General features: G+C 37.1%; 1 protein-coding gene across 1 annotated transcript in view; it reads left to right on the top strand.

The window, feature by feature from the left end:
- Positions 1–14,950, top strand: part of asic1b (acid-sensing (proton-gated) ion channel 1b) — a 353,138-nt gene that overhangs the window by 213,037 nt on the left and 125,151 nt on the right. The gene's annotated exons all lie outside the window — the stretch shown is intronic.

Below are 14,950 nucleotides of genomic sequence, written 5' to 3'. Positions count from 1 at the left end.
TTTTACTATTATGGTACATTCAGTAAACATGTATAACATATTTTTGACACTGTCCTTGTACAGTACGTGTTTCATAGTAGCATAATACAGTACATGATAGCACCATGCACTATACTATAGCACATGTACAGTATGGGTGTACCCGAATTTGTTCCATGGCAGAATAATGTACCATGCCAAGTGGTACATGCACTATATCAGCAAATATATCATAATAAAATTTCTGATAAAACTAACTGACTGATGAATTTTTGATTTGTTCACATTAACAATAGAGTTTGGTTAATGTCATAGGAGCCAAATGTAAACAGAAATCTCCATAAAAATAAAAAGGTGAAGCAGTAAAAGATGATGAACGTCAGACATTTTAACTCATCAGAGGGATTTATTGAAGTCATTTGCATATGCCCTTTTACTGCATTAAACTCATTTACTTAAAATTTAGGACAATCGAATTTGATCATTACTTGTCTTCAGCCTCCGTGACCCATCTCTTCCAAGGTTCCTTCTTGTTTCCCGTGGCCTTCACGTGAGCTCTAAAGCTCAGTCTTTGTGATTCAGTGCTTTATAAATATACTCGACCAAAATTGACCTAGCAGTGTGTAATTTATTGACACAAGAGACCCAAGATTTATGAATCCCACACACCATTATACAGCCAAAGACACCGTAGTCAACACCTCTGCTCTAGTAATCATGCCTGCTTCCACTGCACGTTAAAGTATTCCATCTGGAATGGTGGCCTACTGCTTTGTCACATTTAGCAGCGTTTGTAAGTTTCGTCGTGAAGGAACCTGCCATTAATTCAGACAGGAAATCTAATGAAGGATTGTGCAGATGGAGCAGATTTTTCCTTAAAAGCCACCACACGCTGTCACGGCTGACTGCTTAAACTGCTCCCACACTGTTCGCATTCATACAGTAATGTGTGTGTGTTCCGAAATCTCGGTGACACTAAATGTTGGTGTGCGGTGGAAAAGGCTGAACCCCTTGTTGAGTATATCAATAAATGTTCGCTCTTTTGTGTTGCAGCTGGCAAGTGTAAAATGCTATGATTAGTCCTGCTGATTTGCGCAGTCTACATTCTTCTTCAATTTTCTCGTCAGAGTTATTACGTGCACATTTTCTGTACTCTTAAATCACAGCAGAGATTAAGACTATCTCCACGGTATTTGTGCTTGGACGTGTAGCGGAAATCAGCTTCATTTTAAAGCTGGTGTACTTGATATGTTTATTAAAATTCATCTAAAATGTGTCCGACTTATATTTTCTTAAATACACTTGTATTCAATTCCGTAACTATGTATTTATTCCCATTTTGTATGACCGTGGTAGGATCTCCAGTCAACATTCACACACTACGGGCAATTTGAGAGCACTAATTAGCCTTTGGAATGTGAGAGGAAACCAGCAAAGCACGGTGAGGACATGCAAACTCCATGCACAAAGAAACGGGAATCAAACCCAGGACCTGGCGGTGCAAGGTGAATTGTGCAAATATAGTAAAATCCTTTTCTCTGCATGACCTATGCAAATTGATAAAATAAATTGTATTTCATTTTATTTTAAGCAACTATATAAAGCAAGGCTGAGCAACAACAAAAAAAAAAATCACATATAGCAGGCAAAGACATAATACAGAAACATATGCTCACATTTTTTTTCTTGTTGTTTTTGGTTGTTTCTATAACTAAAAATAATAATAATACTACGTGCTTTTGACAATATTATCACAACATCAATCATATATTCTGGTAGCTGTAAATTTTACAAGCTGACAAGCTAAATGTAGAAGTGTACAGTGTCAAGCCCACCTGTCAAAACAAACCGTTATTACCTGCGACTCCATTCCATACTCTGTTTCTGTGCTTCCATTTTGCCGGCTCATGCACACCTGTTCTTCATCTTCATTCATTACTTTACTCTATATTACTCCCCACCAAACAACCACCCCTTGCCAGATTATTGTGTGCTCTCATGCCCAGTTTTCCAGCGTTTATTTCTACCTTGACCTTCAGATCTTGACCCACGCTTTGTTTCACGGATCTCACTCACATCTTACGCTTTGGATTATCGTTTTCTCTAAATTCCCCGCGGATCAGACCTGCATTCAGCGTGCATCGGCTCTTCCCGTCTGCATTTTCTCCTTGAGACTCGCGCCATGCCTCTGCATCAAACGGCAGGACTTTTCATTCACAAAACTATCAGTACGTAATACATTTCGGGAATAACTGCCGTTGCTTTTCTTACCCGCTCTGCGCTTGGATCCACCTCGTCTGCACGGACCGTGACATACAGAAATAAATGTAAAGACTTTATATGCAGCAAACCTATAGTTAGTATATATTATTTCAGCATCTTCCTCTACAGAGCTTCTAATAGCTTGTGTAAATTTACCTGGCCAGAATCCTGAAAATTGTCATTTAAGCAATTATTTAAACAACTAGGGATGCAGTGTTGCAATGGTTTTCCTGGAAGTTGCAATGGTTTTCCAGTCAAGTTACAGTAGCAGATTGAGAATTGAATATCGCTACACAGCTGGATGATGGTGACAGGATTACAGTAAGAAAGCGCAAGGGGGAGACTGATAAAAATGGGCATATTTTATTCAAAATAATAGATTGTGTTAAGGTTTGTTTTAATTAGGGTTAGGTTTTTATTACAATACCGTTCACTGCTCCAATGAAGAATTATGAGTCGAATGCACTAGCTAATAGAGAATATTACAGGTTATCCCCTACTTACGAACTAATTCCATTCTGGGAGCACGTTCATAAGTTGGATTTGTTCTTATGCATGGCAAACTCACAGACAGAAAGAATATAACCTTTAATATACAGTAATTGCTTTACCTAGAATGGCAAAGGCAGTCCCCTAATTCTGATACTTATATCTAGAGAACTATAGGTGCTGCAGGTTTGGTTTTTAATTGTTTGAGGGAGGATGCTTTAAATTTGCAGGAGGTTGTTAGAATACTCACAGAATTGCAATTAAACTCACAATTTTAAAAACTGTGGGAAACGTATTGATTGCTATAAGAAAGTTTTTTTTTGTGGGTCCCAAACAAACAGTCATAACTCCCCAAGAGTCTGATCAATCTTCTCCATTAAAAATTTTATTTAAAAAATTGGAGTCCTGGCTTTCCGGGTTTATATACTGTGGGTTTTATGCAGTACATTAGCTATGGGGTGAGTTTGGAGTGAGTTAGGGGCTCAGATTCGAAGTGGAGTCATTATTTTTGGCCTGTGTTTTCCAATGTAATACAGATTTTCAAGGTCTTTTTCTGAGCAGACTCAAAATGATAAATTCACGGAAAATAGGCTTTTTTAGAACAAGATCTAATCTTTTGGAGTCAGTAAATGAAAAACATTGGTTAAAAAAAGCACATTTTAGAAATTATTTAAAAAATCTGTTAGCCTCTTTCTTTTTCCTTCTTTGTGTAACTCCTCTTTTCTTTTTCCCTCCTTTATTTTTCTTAGTCTCTCTATCTGTCAAGAACTAACCTGAGGAGATCAGAAGACGTAGCTTTAGTAGTTAGCCCAGTGTAGCATGAATGGTAAACCCAAACGCGGAGTGACACGAATAGGCAGGATAATCATGCTGTTTAGTCTAAGGACTCTCACGATTGGGGATTAAGAGAAAGACACAATCTAACCCGCGTCCTATAAACACACACTCAATACGAAAGCAAAACCACAAACTGAGTACTCACGAATTGGTAAACGCATCCGAGGCGACATTGCCGAACTCAATGACTGAGCATTGTGCTGTGGTTTGTTTACTCCTATTATACTTCCTGATTCGCGACCGCATTACTTTCGGATCCTAGTGCCGGTCGCGGGTTTGAGTGTGCATGACACTATCCTTACCTCTTGTTTTTCTTGTCTACCTCACAGAAAACATTTTATTGGCTCTTTCTCTTTCCTAATTTAATTAAAATGTTGATTAATTAACATGTCAATTATGAACATTTGTATAGTCAAGGCTATGATACAGACTTTTAAGAATGCAACAGAATAATGTCAGCTAAGACAAATATAGAGATACAAATCTACATTAAATTTGATCTATAATCAAATAGATGGAACACTGGAAATACAGTGGAACCTCGGATTATGAGCATAATTCATTCCGAAAGCGGGCTCGTATTCCAAAACACTCGTAAACCCAAATTTATTTTCCCATAATAAATAATGGAAACTTAAATTATTCATTTCACAGCCCAAAAAAATAAATACATAAAAATTATTAACACAAAATATAAAGTAAAAATAAAACAAATTAACCTGCAATTTACTTTTTAAAAAAAGTAAAAAGAAATTCCGAAAGATAAGTCTTTTCGTTTAAGTTTTTCACGCTGTGTGTGTGTGTGTGTGTGTGTGTGTGTGTGTGTAAAGCCCCTCCCGTCCCGAGAGAGAGTGTATGAACCGGCACAGTGTCAAATTACGCGCGCGCACACATAAAGGAGGCTGAGGGAGAAAATGTATTTTAACCTTCTAATGAGACTTTATTACACAGTAAACCTTTCTTATTTGAATTTCACATAAACACACATTAACGGAAAGACTGTTATGTCTGAAAAATTAGCAAGGAACATCACTAATGACACTCGAGTGAGTGCGTACTAACGGAATCACTGCTGTAACGTAAAACAAACAAACAAATGAACCTGCACTTTACCTCTGAAAAATTAGAGCAGAAGGTCTGTGCAGAGCAGTGTGTGTGTGTGTGCGTGTGAGAAGCGCCCCCTCTCTCGAATGTGTGCATGATACTCGGTGCTCGTAAACCAAGACTTGCTAATTTTTCAAATAAAAATGTATTACAATTTTTGGCTTGTCTTGCGGAACACTCGCAAACTGCGTTACTCATAATCTGAGGTTTCACTGTAAACCTTTTGATTTGGAAACATTAAGAAAAAATCTTTTTTTACTTTAAGTTTGAATTACTTCTTAAGTTCAGTTACACTCATGTCTTGAATGAAAATGTGTAGTTTCATTTTAATAGCGTGACAGAAAGCAAATCCATAAATTAAGATAAATATGTTAACCATTCATGTAGGACAACAGAAATGATACTTTATCACAGGAAGATGATTCAGTGTGTACAGTACAGTATATGGCTAATGCTTGAAGCCACATCACTTGTGGCCACATCAGACCGAGTGTACACTCTGTGTAATTAGTAGTCACAATTATGTTGTTTGAACCTCTATATGCTTTCCATTTTATGGAGTTTTTGTTGCTGTACAGTCAGGACCATAAGTATTTGGACAAAGGTTTAATTTTCATGTGTTTGTATTTCATCCTCTATATGCCACCACAATCGATTTTGAACTGAAACAGTCATTTTTTTTTACAAAAATATTGCAATAACTGTTCAGGAATCACGTCAACGTGTTTTAACACAGTCCCTCTATTTTGGGCAGTTTGATAGCAAGTTTCTTAGTTATTTCAGGACAAATTAAGCATGCGGTCCATGGAGGTATTGATGCAACTGAAAGTGGCGATCATTAGAGTGACAAAGAAAAACAACTCTATTAGAGAAATAGCAGAAACTTTTGGGTGGTCAAATCAACAATTTTAGCCATTCCTAAAAAGAAAGAATGCACTATCAAGCTTAGCAACATCAAAAGGCCTTAAATACTAAAGTGGACTAAAATCTCAAGTGGATAATCACAAAACTCTTTCCTTGGTAAAGAAAACTGCTTTAGAATATCTATCCAAGAAAATTAAACTATTGAGGAGGACATCTCATTGTCAAAGTCTACAGTCAAAATATGCCTTTATGGCTGTAAATGCAGCAGGTTAACCTCAAGATGCAAACCACCAGTAACACTCAAGTATAGTCTAGACTATGATTTAAATTTTAAAAAGCCTGACCAGTTTAAATTGAAAATTAAATTGTACCAGAATGAATGGAAGAGAGAAGGAACTGAAAGGCTCATGATCCAACGCATATATCAAACATGGTGGAGGCAGTGTTATGGCATGGGTGTGTATGACTGCCAATGGAACTGGGTCAGTGGTGTTTATTAATGATGCGACTGCTGATAAAAAGTAGCAGGTTGAATTCTGAAGCATACTGTATAGAGCTATACTGTCTGCTCAGATTCAGTCCAATAATGCCAAATTATAAATGACGAGCTTCACAGTACAGATCAATAATCATTTAAAACGTGTAACAACAGCAACCAAAGAGCTTTGTAAGGCAAAAAATAGTATGTTCCTAAAGGGCCAAGTTTGTCACAGACGTCAACCCAAATGAGCATGATGGACATGTACGGTTCCTGTTCCTGTTTTTCGAACATTCGAGTTACAAATTTCCACAAATACGAATGGACTGCAGATCTACGAACATTTGTTGATGCAAACAGATCACAGAAGTAGCATACGTGTACAATATTTTTGTATATCTGGGAATTCCAGATTCCCCGGTATAGTACAAGTATACAGTAATGCAGACCCAAAACACCTAATCTGTGTGGTTATTACTTTTTATGCTTTACATTGTATGTTCGTGTCAAAGTTGTATAAGACTCACTTTGTCAGACTTACGAATGAATCCAAATTACAAACATGCTCCCGGAACTGAACTTGTTCATAAGTCAGGGACTTAAGACCGTACTGAAGACAAAGCTTAAATTGGATTCCAGACTTCAGGCAGTCACTGGCAGAAAGGATTTGCTTCCACATATTATAAATGATTCTTATATTTATGATTGTTCATTTGTCCAGCTACTTTTGAGGCTTTGAACGTGTAGGGACTTTGTAAAAAATAAAAGTACTGTAATGCATAAATTTTTGTTTGGATATGTTACACTGTTAAATTAAATTGATTACTTTATTTCAAATCTTTTATGGCAGAGGCAAAAATACACAAATTGTGTTCTAGTTTAAATATTTATGGATATAACTATATATCTGCTTGCTATGCACAGTATGTGCCCGATAATTTACAAGTGATTCACATTTTGGAATTAATGAATCAGAAATCACAATTAATGAATCATATAAAGCTGGTGAGAACTGTTTATTCAGTAGATTCCACTTTTTGGGCAGATTTCTTGCCTCGAATTTTAAGCTTGTTGCACACAATTCTCCATGTACAGTATCATTACTCTGCCATCCTTTGGGAAAACAGCTCTGTTAAATCTTTTAGTTTCTCAGCACTGCACGATAGAAAGAGACATCCAGACATGTTGCTCCACCTGCAGTTCGACTTCTTTTAGCTATTTTTCTTGATGCATGTGTTTGATCAGCCTCTTTGCCTGAAATTGTTCACATAGTTCACACTGTGTATTTGTTTAAATGTCTGTGCGAAGGAAGTTGTCCATGTTTGGAAAATGATCTCTGTATAGGAATAAAGTTGAGGTGTGATTCAGCCCACCGTTAATTATACATTACTAGTGATGGCGGTGGAAATCCTTACAATTATAGTCTGTTTGTGTTGAAGTACACATTGTTGGACATGTACATTTGTAATAGTAGGCCATTCTGCATCCTTCTCTCAGCTGTCACGTCTCCATGGTAACAAGGGGTCCAGCATGGTTATCAAGGCTGAACCAGAGAGAGGGACATAAGGGAAAACAGCAGAAATTCTCATCGCTGTCAACACATCACACTTCAGCCGAAACACGGTCCTGTTTTTTCAGTGGCCTTGCACTTCAGATTTACATCATGCTTTCGAACCCCCAAGAACTTAACATTTTAAACGGGCAAAACAGGTGTGTTAGAGCAGCAGATATATGCAGAGAAAGTTAAAGAAACTTCAATTTAGTCTTGGATTATGTTTCATTATCACTTAAAGGGAACACACACACTGCCCCCTAGTGGCAGTAATGATAATAATAATAATAATAATAATGATAATAATAATAATGATGATAAAAAAGTATAATAAAAAGTAGTTTAGATAAATAGGACACAGCAAACAATAAGTTTAGGAAAACAAAGAATCAGAGTAAAGAAAAATGTCAGAACAACAATTAACAAATAGTATGTTATATTATCATTGTGATTAATTAATCATTAAATTAAATTAAATTCATTATGAAATCCTTTTTTATGTGGACACTTAAATGTCCACTTAATTAGGAACACCCTACCCACACTACTGGATTTAGAACCTGACTTTGCTCTCAGAACACCCTCAGTTCACCATGACATGGATTCTACACTACATGTTGGAAACAGCTTTTCTAGGTTCTGGTCCATGTCGACATGATTGCATCAGATCGTTGTTCCAGATTTGTCAGCTGCATGTTCATCCCCTCTTCTGCCACATCACAAAGGTGCTCTAGGACAGGACACTGAACTTGTTGTCATGTTCGCGGAAGCAATTTGAGACTCGTGCTTTGTGGCACGGTGTAGGAAGGGGCATAATAAGATGAGTAAATTGCAGGTGTACATGTGGTCAGAGGCAGCACGGTGGCATAGTGGATACCTCGCACCTCCATGGACAAGGGTTCGTTATCTGCCTCGAGACTGTGTGCGTAGAGTTTGCATTTTCTCCCAGTGCTTGGTGGGTTTCCTCCTACCATTTTATGCAAAGATATGCAGATTAGGTTAATTGCCGTTCTTAAATTGTTCATACATGAATGTATAAATGTATGGCTTTTTTAGGGTAAAGTCTCCCGGGATAGGCTCCATGCTTTCCTTGACCCTGTAGACAGCAGCAAGACAAAAAGGTACAATGGGATTAAAGGACCTCCTGTTCTTCTCTGACTGTAATAGAACTCGATGTGGGTTTCTGCTATTATATGTCATTTGTCTCAAGATTCAATGTATGGTGTGATCTGATATGCTTTCCTCCTCAACATGATTGTAAAAAAAAAAAAAAAGTTATTTGCGTTATAGTAGCAACTCAATTGGGACGTTCTCCTTTACGGGGGGAGTACAGTATGCTGCAAAACTCACTTTTTGGTCATTTTATAGACATTCAGGTAAGTATGAAGAACACTGAGTGTTCTTCTAAAAGATGCTTTTCCTCCCAAGTGTTGCTCAGCTCTGCAGTTCTCTGTCAGGGGCGTGGTTCAGCAGTAGCTCATTTAAATAGACACTATGTAACAGCATTTTCACAATGTGACAGCAGATTCAGCTGCACTATTAACACATACAGTACATGTCATATGTAAAGTTAAAGGTCCCGTATTTTACTATTTCTTTAATAACTTAACATACAGTCAGGTTCACATTGAATTGAATGAATCACTCGAGAAGTCCAAGCGTTCAGCGTTAATTTAAGTGGTTTGACAAAAGTGTGGCATTAACCATTCACACATTTCTATACACACTCCTTTCACACACACCCAATAATGCAATAAACTAACATAATTACAAACATAAGGATTGCCTTTAATATGTGGATGAAACATCTTTGCCATTAGTGACTGCCTGAAGTCTGGAAATCATGGACATGACCATAATAAATATGCAATGTGCAAAAGGTGCTTAATGAAATGAAATAGAAATGTCCAGGGCGAGTGCTCAACAAATGGTAAGTGTCCTTGCTTGAGACACTTTGCCAGGCATTTAGTACAACTGCCTATAGCTGCTGTTTGTTTAGCTGCGACAGCAGCTATAGGCAGTCGTGCTTTCAGTAGGTATAAATCATGCTCTGTTGGGTTGAGAGAAGCAGACTGACTTTTCTAATAAAGAATGTGACATTTCTTTGCCTTGGGTAGCTTTCACTGTAAGTTTTAAGTCATTATCAATCTGCAACTACTTTTACGTCGTCAATAAACGCCAGTGACTGGGTTTCATTTACAGTCAACCGCAATGATGCCAAAACACTGCATCCATCATGTTTAAAAGATGATGTGGTATGCTTTGGAGCATGCGCTGTGCCTTTCTTTCTCCATGCTTTTCCGTTCTCATCAAGTTCATTTTGGTTTCGTCAGTCCGAAGACTGGTCTCACAACAAAGACACATTACCTACAGTATAATAGCAGAAGCCCAGATCGAGCCCCAGGAATCTGTAACCACAGTGGGCAGAGCTGCACAGAACCTGAACTAAAGCTGTAGCATACTTGTGCATGTGTGTATTGAATAAACGATAGCAAGATCGTACATTTAAGAGCTGAAAATGAGCACAATCTCAACCGGGACCGAACTCAAAACACTCATGTAAACTACAGGACAAAATGACAGCGCAAGGAAATGATCCACATAAACAGCCTGTGCTTTGCTAGTTAACCTGATTTCTCTAGATTTACAGGAATCAAAAGGCTTCTCATGCAAAGAATTGAAACCCAGTGATGCTCTACGGTATGACGAGCGAAAGCGCGGAGATTCAATAAAGTTAACAGCTTGTGCAGAGTGAAAAATGAAAAACGAGATCAGTGAACCTCAAATTCTTTGCTCTGAGCTATTAGGATTGTGGCTGTACCTGACTGATCCGTTTCTCGATCGGGCTTTAGTAAATGTCATAGGCTACGACATGCATCCCAACTTTCTTTCTTTAACTCTGACCATACAACATGTGAAAAAATACATTAGTTGACTGTATACACTGCAAAAACATGCGAACACTGCTTCTATAGTCTAAGCTTTTAAACTAATGGCATTTGCCGTGATTTATTGGACAAGAACGGTTTCATGGTTTGACTCGTGGTAAATGTGGTGTGTTGACACTTTTGTAATGACCATATGGAGTTTGTATTTGGTTTACAGTATGTTAGGGCTTCATTAACAAATTTAGAAATAGTGTGTTTTTTATGTGAAGTATATTACATAAGAAGTACATTATTCTCTGTGATTTATTGTTGGTGATGCAGCTGTTCTCAAGTAGAGATGTGTAGATTAAGGTAATAAAGCAGCTCAACTGGCTTCTTTTTTTAAAATTTTTTTTTAATGAAAGCTCCGTGTACACGATGCCCACGATCTAACAGAACTAAACTAACTCTGCACGTCTGAATCCATGTCTAGACTCAGAGCAGACACCTGAATGATTCTACTTTGGATTGCATTAGGCCGTTACAAAGCGCATATCTTCATGATAATTGATGGTATTGTCTCAGGGGGGGGTTAGAGAAAACATTTCAAGTCTGGAAAATTTAATGGCTTTTTGATTTAACTACGCAGAACTCTGATGCCATCTGGTGGCACAAACTGCTGACTGTTTTCTCCATAGAAGCAGCTTTGATGTCTTCATAAGCAGTGTTTGAGTTTAAGCACAAGTGAGACAAGGACATTACAAATCTATTCAATGCAATTTGCTTAGGATATATTGTTAAATAAAGAAGTTTGATCTGACATCAAACAACAAAAAACATCTTATAGATGTAGATGCATAAATGAAAATTTCACATAACTATTTATTTTGGTTTTGTACAGTATGAGGAGAAATCTGTAGCTCTCACAATACATACAAAGAATTGCTTCTTGCTAATGTCCTTTATCAAACAGGACTGAAAAGCAAAAGTTTTATTTAACATTTCATTTCCACATCGCTTAATATGAAAAGAAAAAATACTGAAATACAATTAGGCATTTATTTGTAAGTAGACTGTTAGAATGTTCAGTTTGCTTCAGAATGGGATCCAGTCCACCTTGAAATATAGTCCACTCAGTTATACAGTACAGTGCTTTCTCGAGTGTTTGAAAACTAAATGTCACATCACATTTCTCCCAAAGTTATTATGGTCTTATAATCACAATCCTCTATTGATTTGGGAACACAGTTTGAGGTCACATAGTTTCACAGAAGGATGGCTAAGCTCTACTGAGACGACTCCTTTCATTATTCAGCTTGTTCTTCATGACAGACCGGTTACCCAAATGCTCCTCTCGGTTTCATACAGGACTGTTATTTGAAGGTTGTTTTATTATATTCTACCACACCGCCTGCAATGTTGATGGAAAATCAGGGAAAAAAATGCAAAGTAAGACACCATGCAGAGAAGTGTAGTGAACTATTTAACATTTAGTTGAATCACGGGTCTCACTTCATATTGTCTCGGACACTAGAGGACTTTATGCAAAAAAGAACAGAAAATCTTCTTTTTTTGTAGCTTCATTTCATTTTTTTTTTACACAATTTCTTTATTTAAGTATATTGAAGTATTTTACATTGTATCAGTGTATTATATTTTAATTAATTATTATTATTATTATTATGATAATAAACCTAGGCAATTCCTGGAGAAATTGTGAAGTAGCTGGCACAGTACGTTTCATCACTAAAGTTTTATGGAAACATTCTCCCGGATCTCCTGAGCACAATGGAAAGAAAATCCCCCTCGGGAAAAAAACAATAGCTGAACCCGTGCTGAACCACATTGCTCCCCTGATTCCTAGTTTGCTAGCTTTTGATTCAATCGGACGACGAGACATAGAACAAGACATGGAAGTGCTAGAAAACTTTACTTTAGTTACATACTACTTTGGTTAAAATCATATCGATCAAAAATAATTCACCCTTTAAAAATGGCCCTGAAAAAAGTCACTCCTTAGACTTTTAATGGGGTTTGTAGAATGGACACAGACACTTTCCAACCACTTTGGAAAAACTGTCATACTGCACTCAGTTTTAGAAAAATACATATATGAAACTTGACATCCCATAATTTGAAAGCCTGCCCTCTCGAACAATCCAACTCTCTAGCACGAGTCCTGTCGGATTTAAAGATAAATTCTTTGAGCTTGTGAGATTCGTGTGCAGGGAGGAGGGGCGACTGCAGCAAGTGGCACAAGCCATGCCCCCCCTCGGCTCACACACACATTCCCTAAAATCACAGGTGGTATATCTTTATCACACACTCTTTGAAACTTTATGGGCGAGAAATGAGCATTTTTCTGAATTTTTCTCAGGAAAAGTGACACACCATTGTGCCCATACTTCATAATTTCTCTAGGAATTGTTTATAGTCATAATTACAATTTCCAATTTATGCCATGCATCAGCTAACCTTAAAAAGTGCTTCAGCATTTCTTTTATAACTTTGCTGTATAAAAACATATTTATGATTTACAACAAATAGAGGCCATAAAACATTTTTAAAAATGCCTTTTTTTTTATTTCATTGCATTTTTTATTCTATTGCAAAGAGAATATTTTAAGCTTATCAAATATACTGCTATATAAACAAGCTCATGTTAGCATTAAAGTTCTCCACAATGGGTCCATTAATCTTCCAGCTGAAATATGAAGTAAGCCAGATCCTGCACTCTGCCTGCTTGCTTGACTTTCTGTCACACATTTTTTCTTAGACAATCGCAATGCAAAACAAAAAAGAAACATTTTCAGTAACATTAAAGTGTCATAAAAGCTCAAACACAACTGAGCTGAAGAAGGCTAGGTTAGCTGTTAGTGACTAGCCACTTACCTATCCATCTTTAACTCCTAAGCTACAGAGGGACCAGTGATGTAGCTCCGGGTTTGAATGTTGTAACATGAAATTGAGAATATTATCAGAGATTAACACACTTATATCCTCTCACAAAGGATTTATTACTAATATGCACTAAAACAAGTTAAGATTAGCAACATTAGCAACTCGAAGACAAACAACAAACCTGCTTAATAAACAATAACTTTAAAATAGTAACACACACAGCTTTAGGATCCACACTTGAGCTTTAGCACTTTCACTAGACTAGCTCACTGACCCTCTGTGAGAAAGCAGTCCGATGTGAACTGTTTAACACACAGATGTACTGTTCCATCCACAGTTTAAAGATATGGAGATTAGGCTAACCTGCGTTCCCATATTGCCCACAGTGTGCGAGTGTGTGTAAATTTGTGTGCACTGCGATGGATTTGCCCAGTGTTCACGGTGCACCCTGCCTTGTGCCCTAAGTGGTCTGGGATACGCCCTAAGCCCCCCCGCGACCCTGTATACTGTACAGGATAAAGCGGTAGAGATTATGAGTGATTGAGTGTTCATATCACCTACACTGTCTAATGAAAATGTGTAATGAATAATCTTTTACTATTAACTATATTCCATTATTAATAGAACAAGGCGTATTGGGGTATTGCTTAATAAATCAATGTTTGCTTATCTTTGCATGTAGTTTTGGTAATGAGTCATAATGTCACACACTTGTCAGTAAACCATTAATAAATGGTGATTAAAAAAACAGTAGCTCTCACTTTCATAGCCTGACAGTTGCGTTGCCAATGCAGTGTTTGTTTGGCTTAAAAGAACTAGAGTTTCCTCGACATGCACTTGGTGTCCTCGAAAAATAACCCTCTGAATATTTGACTCAGCCAAAGTCAACAACGCTGAGGGCTGGAAACCTTCACACTTTGACTGGTAATGTGGCCAAGTAAATATTAATTTAACAAATGTATAAAAAAGTGAATAATAAATGTTTCCGGACTGAATTTGCTTCCAAATTATGGCTAAGGGTGCAGAGCTTTTTATTGCCTCTAAACTTTTATGTTGCAGTGGATAAAGACGTTTGCCAAATTAATTAATGTAAATGTACTGTATATGATATTACAGTAAGTAAACTGTGCAATAAATAAATGGAAACTAATTAAAGAGAGGAGATGCTGGCATATTTAGGCAAAATGTCAAACGAACCTGTATTTCATCCTGAGAACATCAAGTTCCCACAGACTGTTAAATAAAGATCACGTAGGTTGCTCTAGCATTATTTAAGCAAAAATACTTCTTTAACCACTTGCTTGTAAATATTTATAATCAATAAGTGATTTTCAGTTGTTTTTTTATGTTTAAAGTAGAAATACATTTTTAGTTTAAACTTCTATCGCTATGCTTTTCTAAATTACAAGAAATGCTGTAGGTGTCTATAGGAAGGGTAATTAAATTACATTATATTCTTCGCAATGATTAATCTGCCCCCTACCCCATACTGTATGTTTGTGTAGGTCCTGAAGAAATATGGGATTGGCCATCGTTTTAGCAGAAGTGGTAACTCTGTAATGTACTTGACAGTCAGGGCTACTTGCTGCCCAAAAGGTGATACATGGATGATCTAAA

The sequence above is a fragment of the Clarias gariepinus genome, chromosome 23 (genome assembly GCF_024256425.1).
Source record: "Clarias gariepinus isolate MV-2021 ecotype Netherlands chromosome 23, CGAR_prim_01v2, whole genome shotgun sequence".
Lineage (NCBI taxonomy): Eukaryota > Metazoa > Chordata > Actinopteri > Siluriformes > Clariidae > Clarias > Clarias gariepinus.
This window is presented reverse-complemented; position numbering and strand designations above follow the sequence as displayed.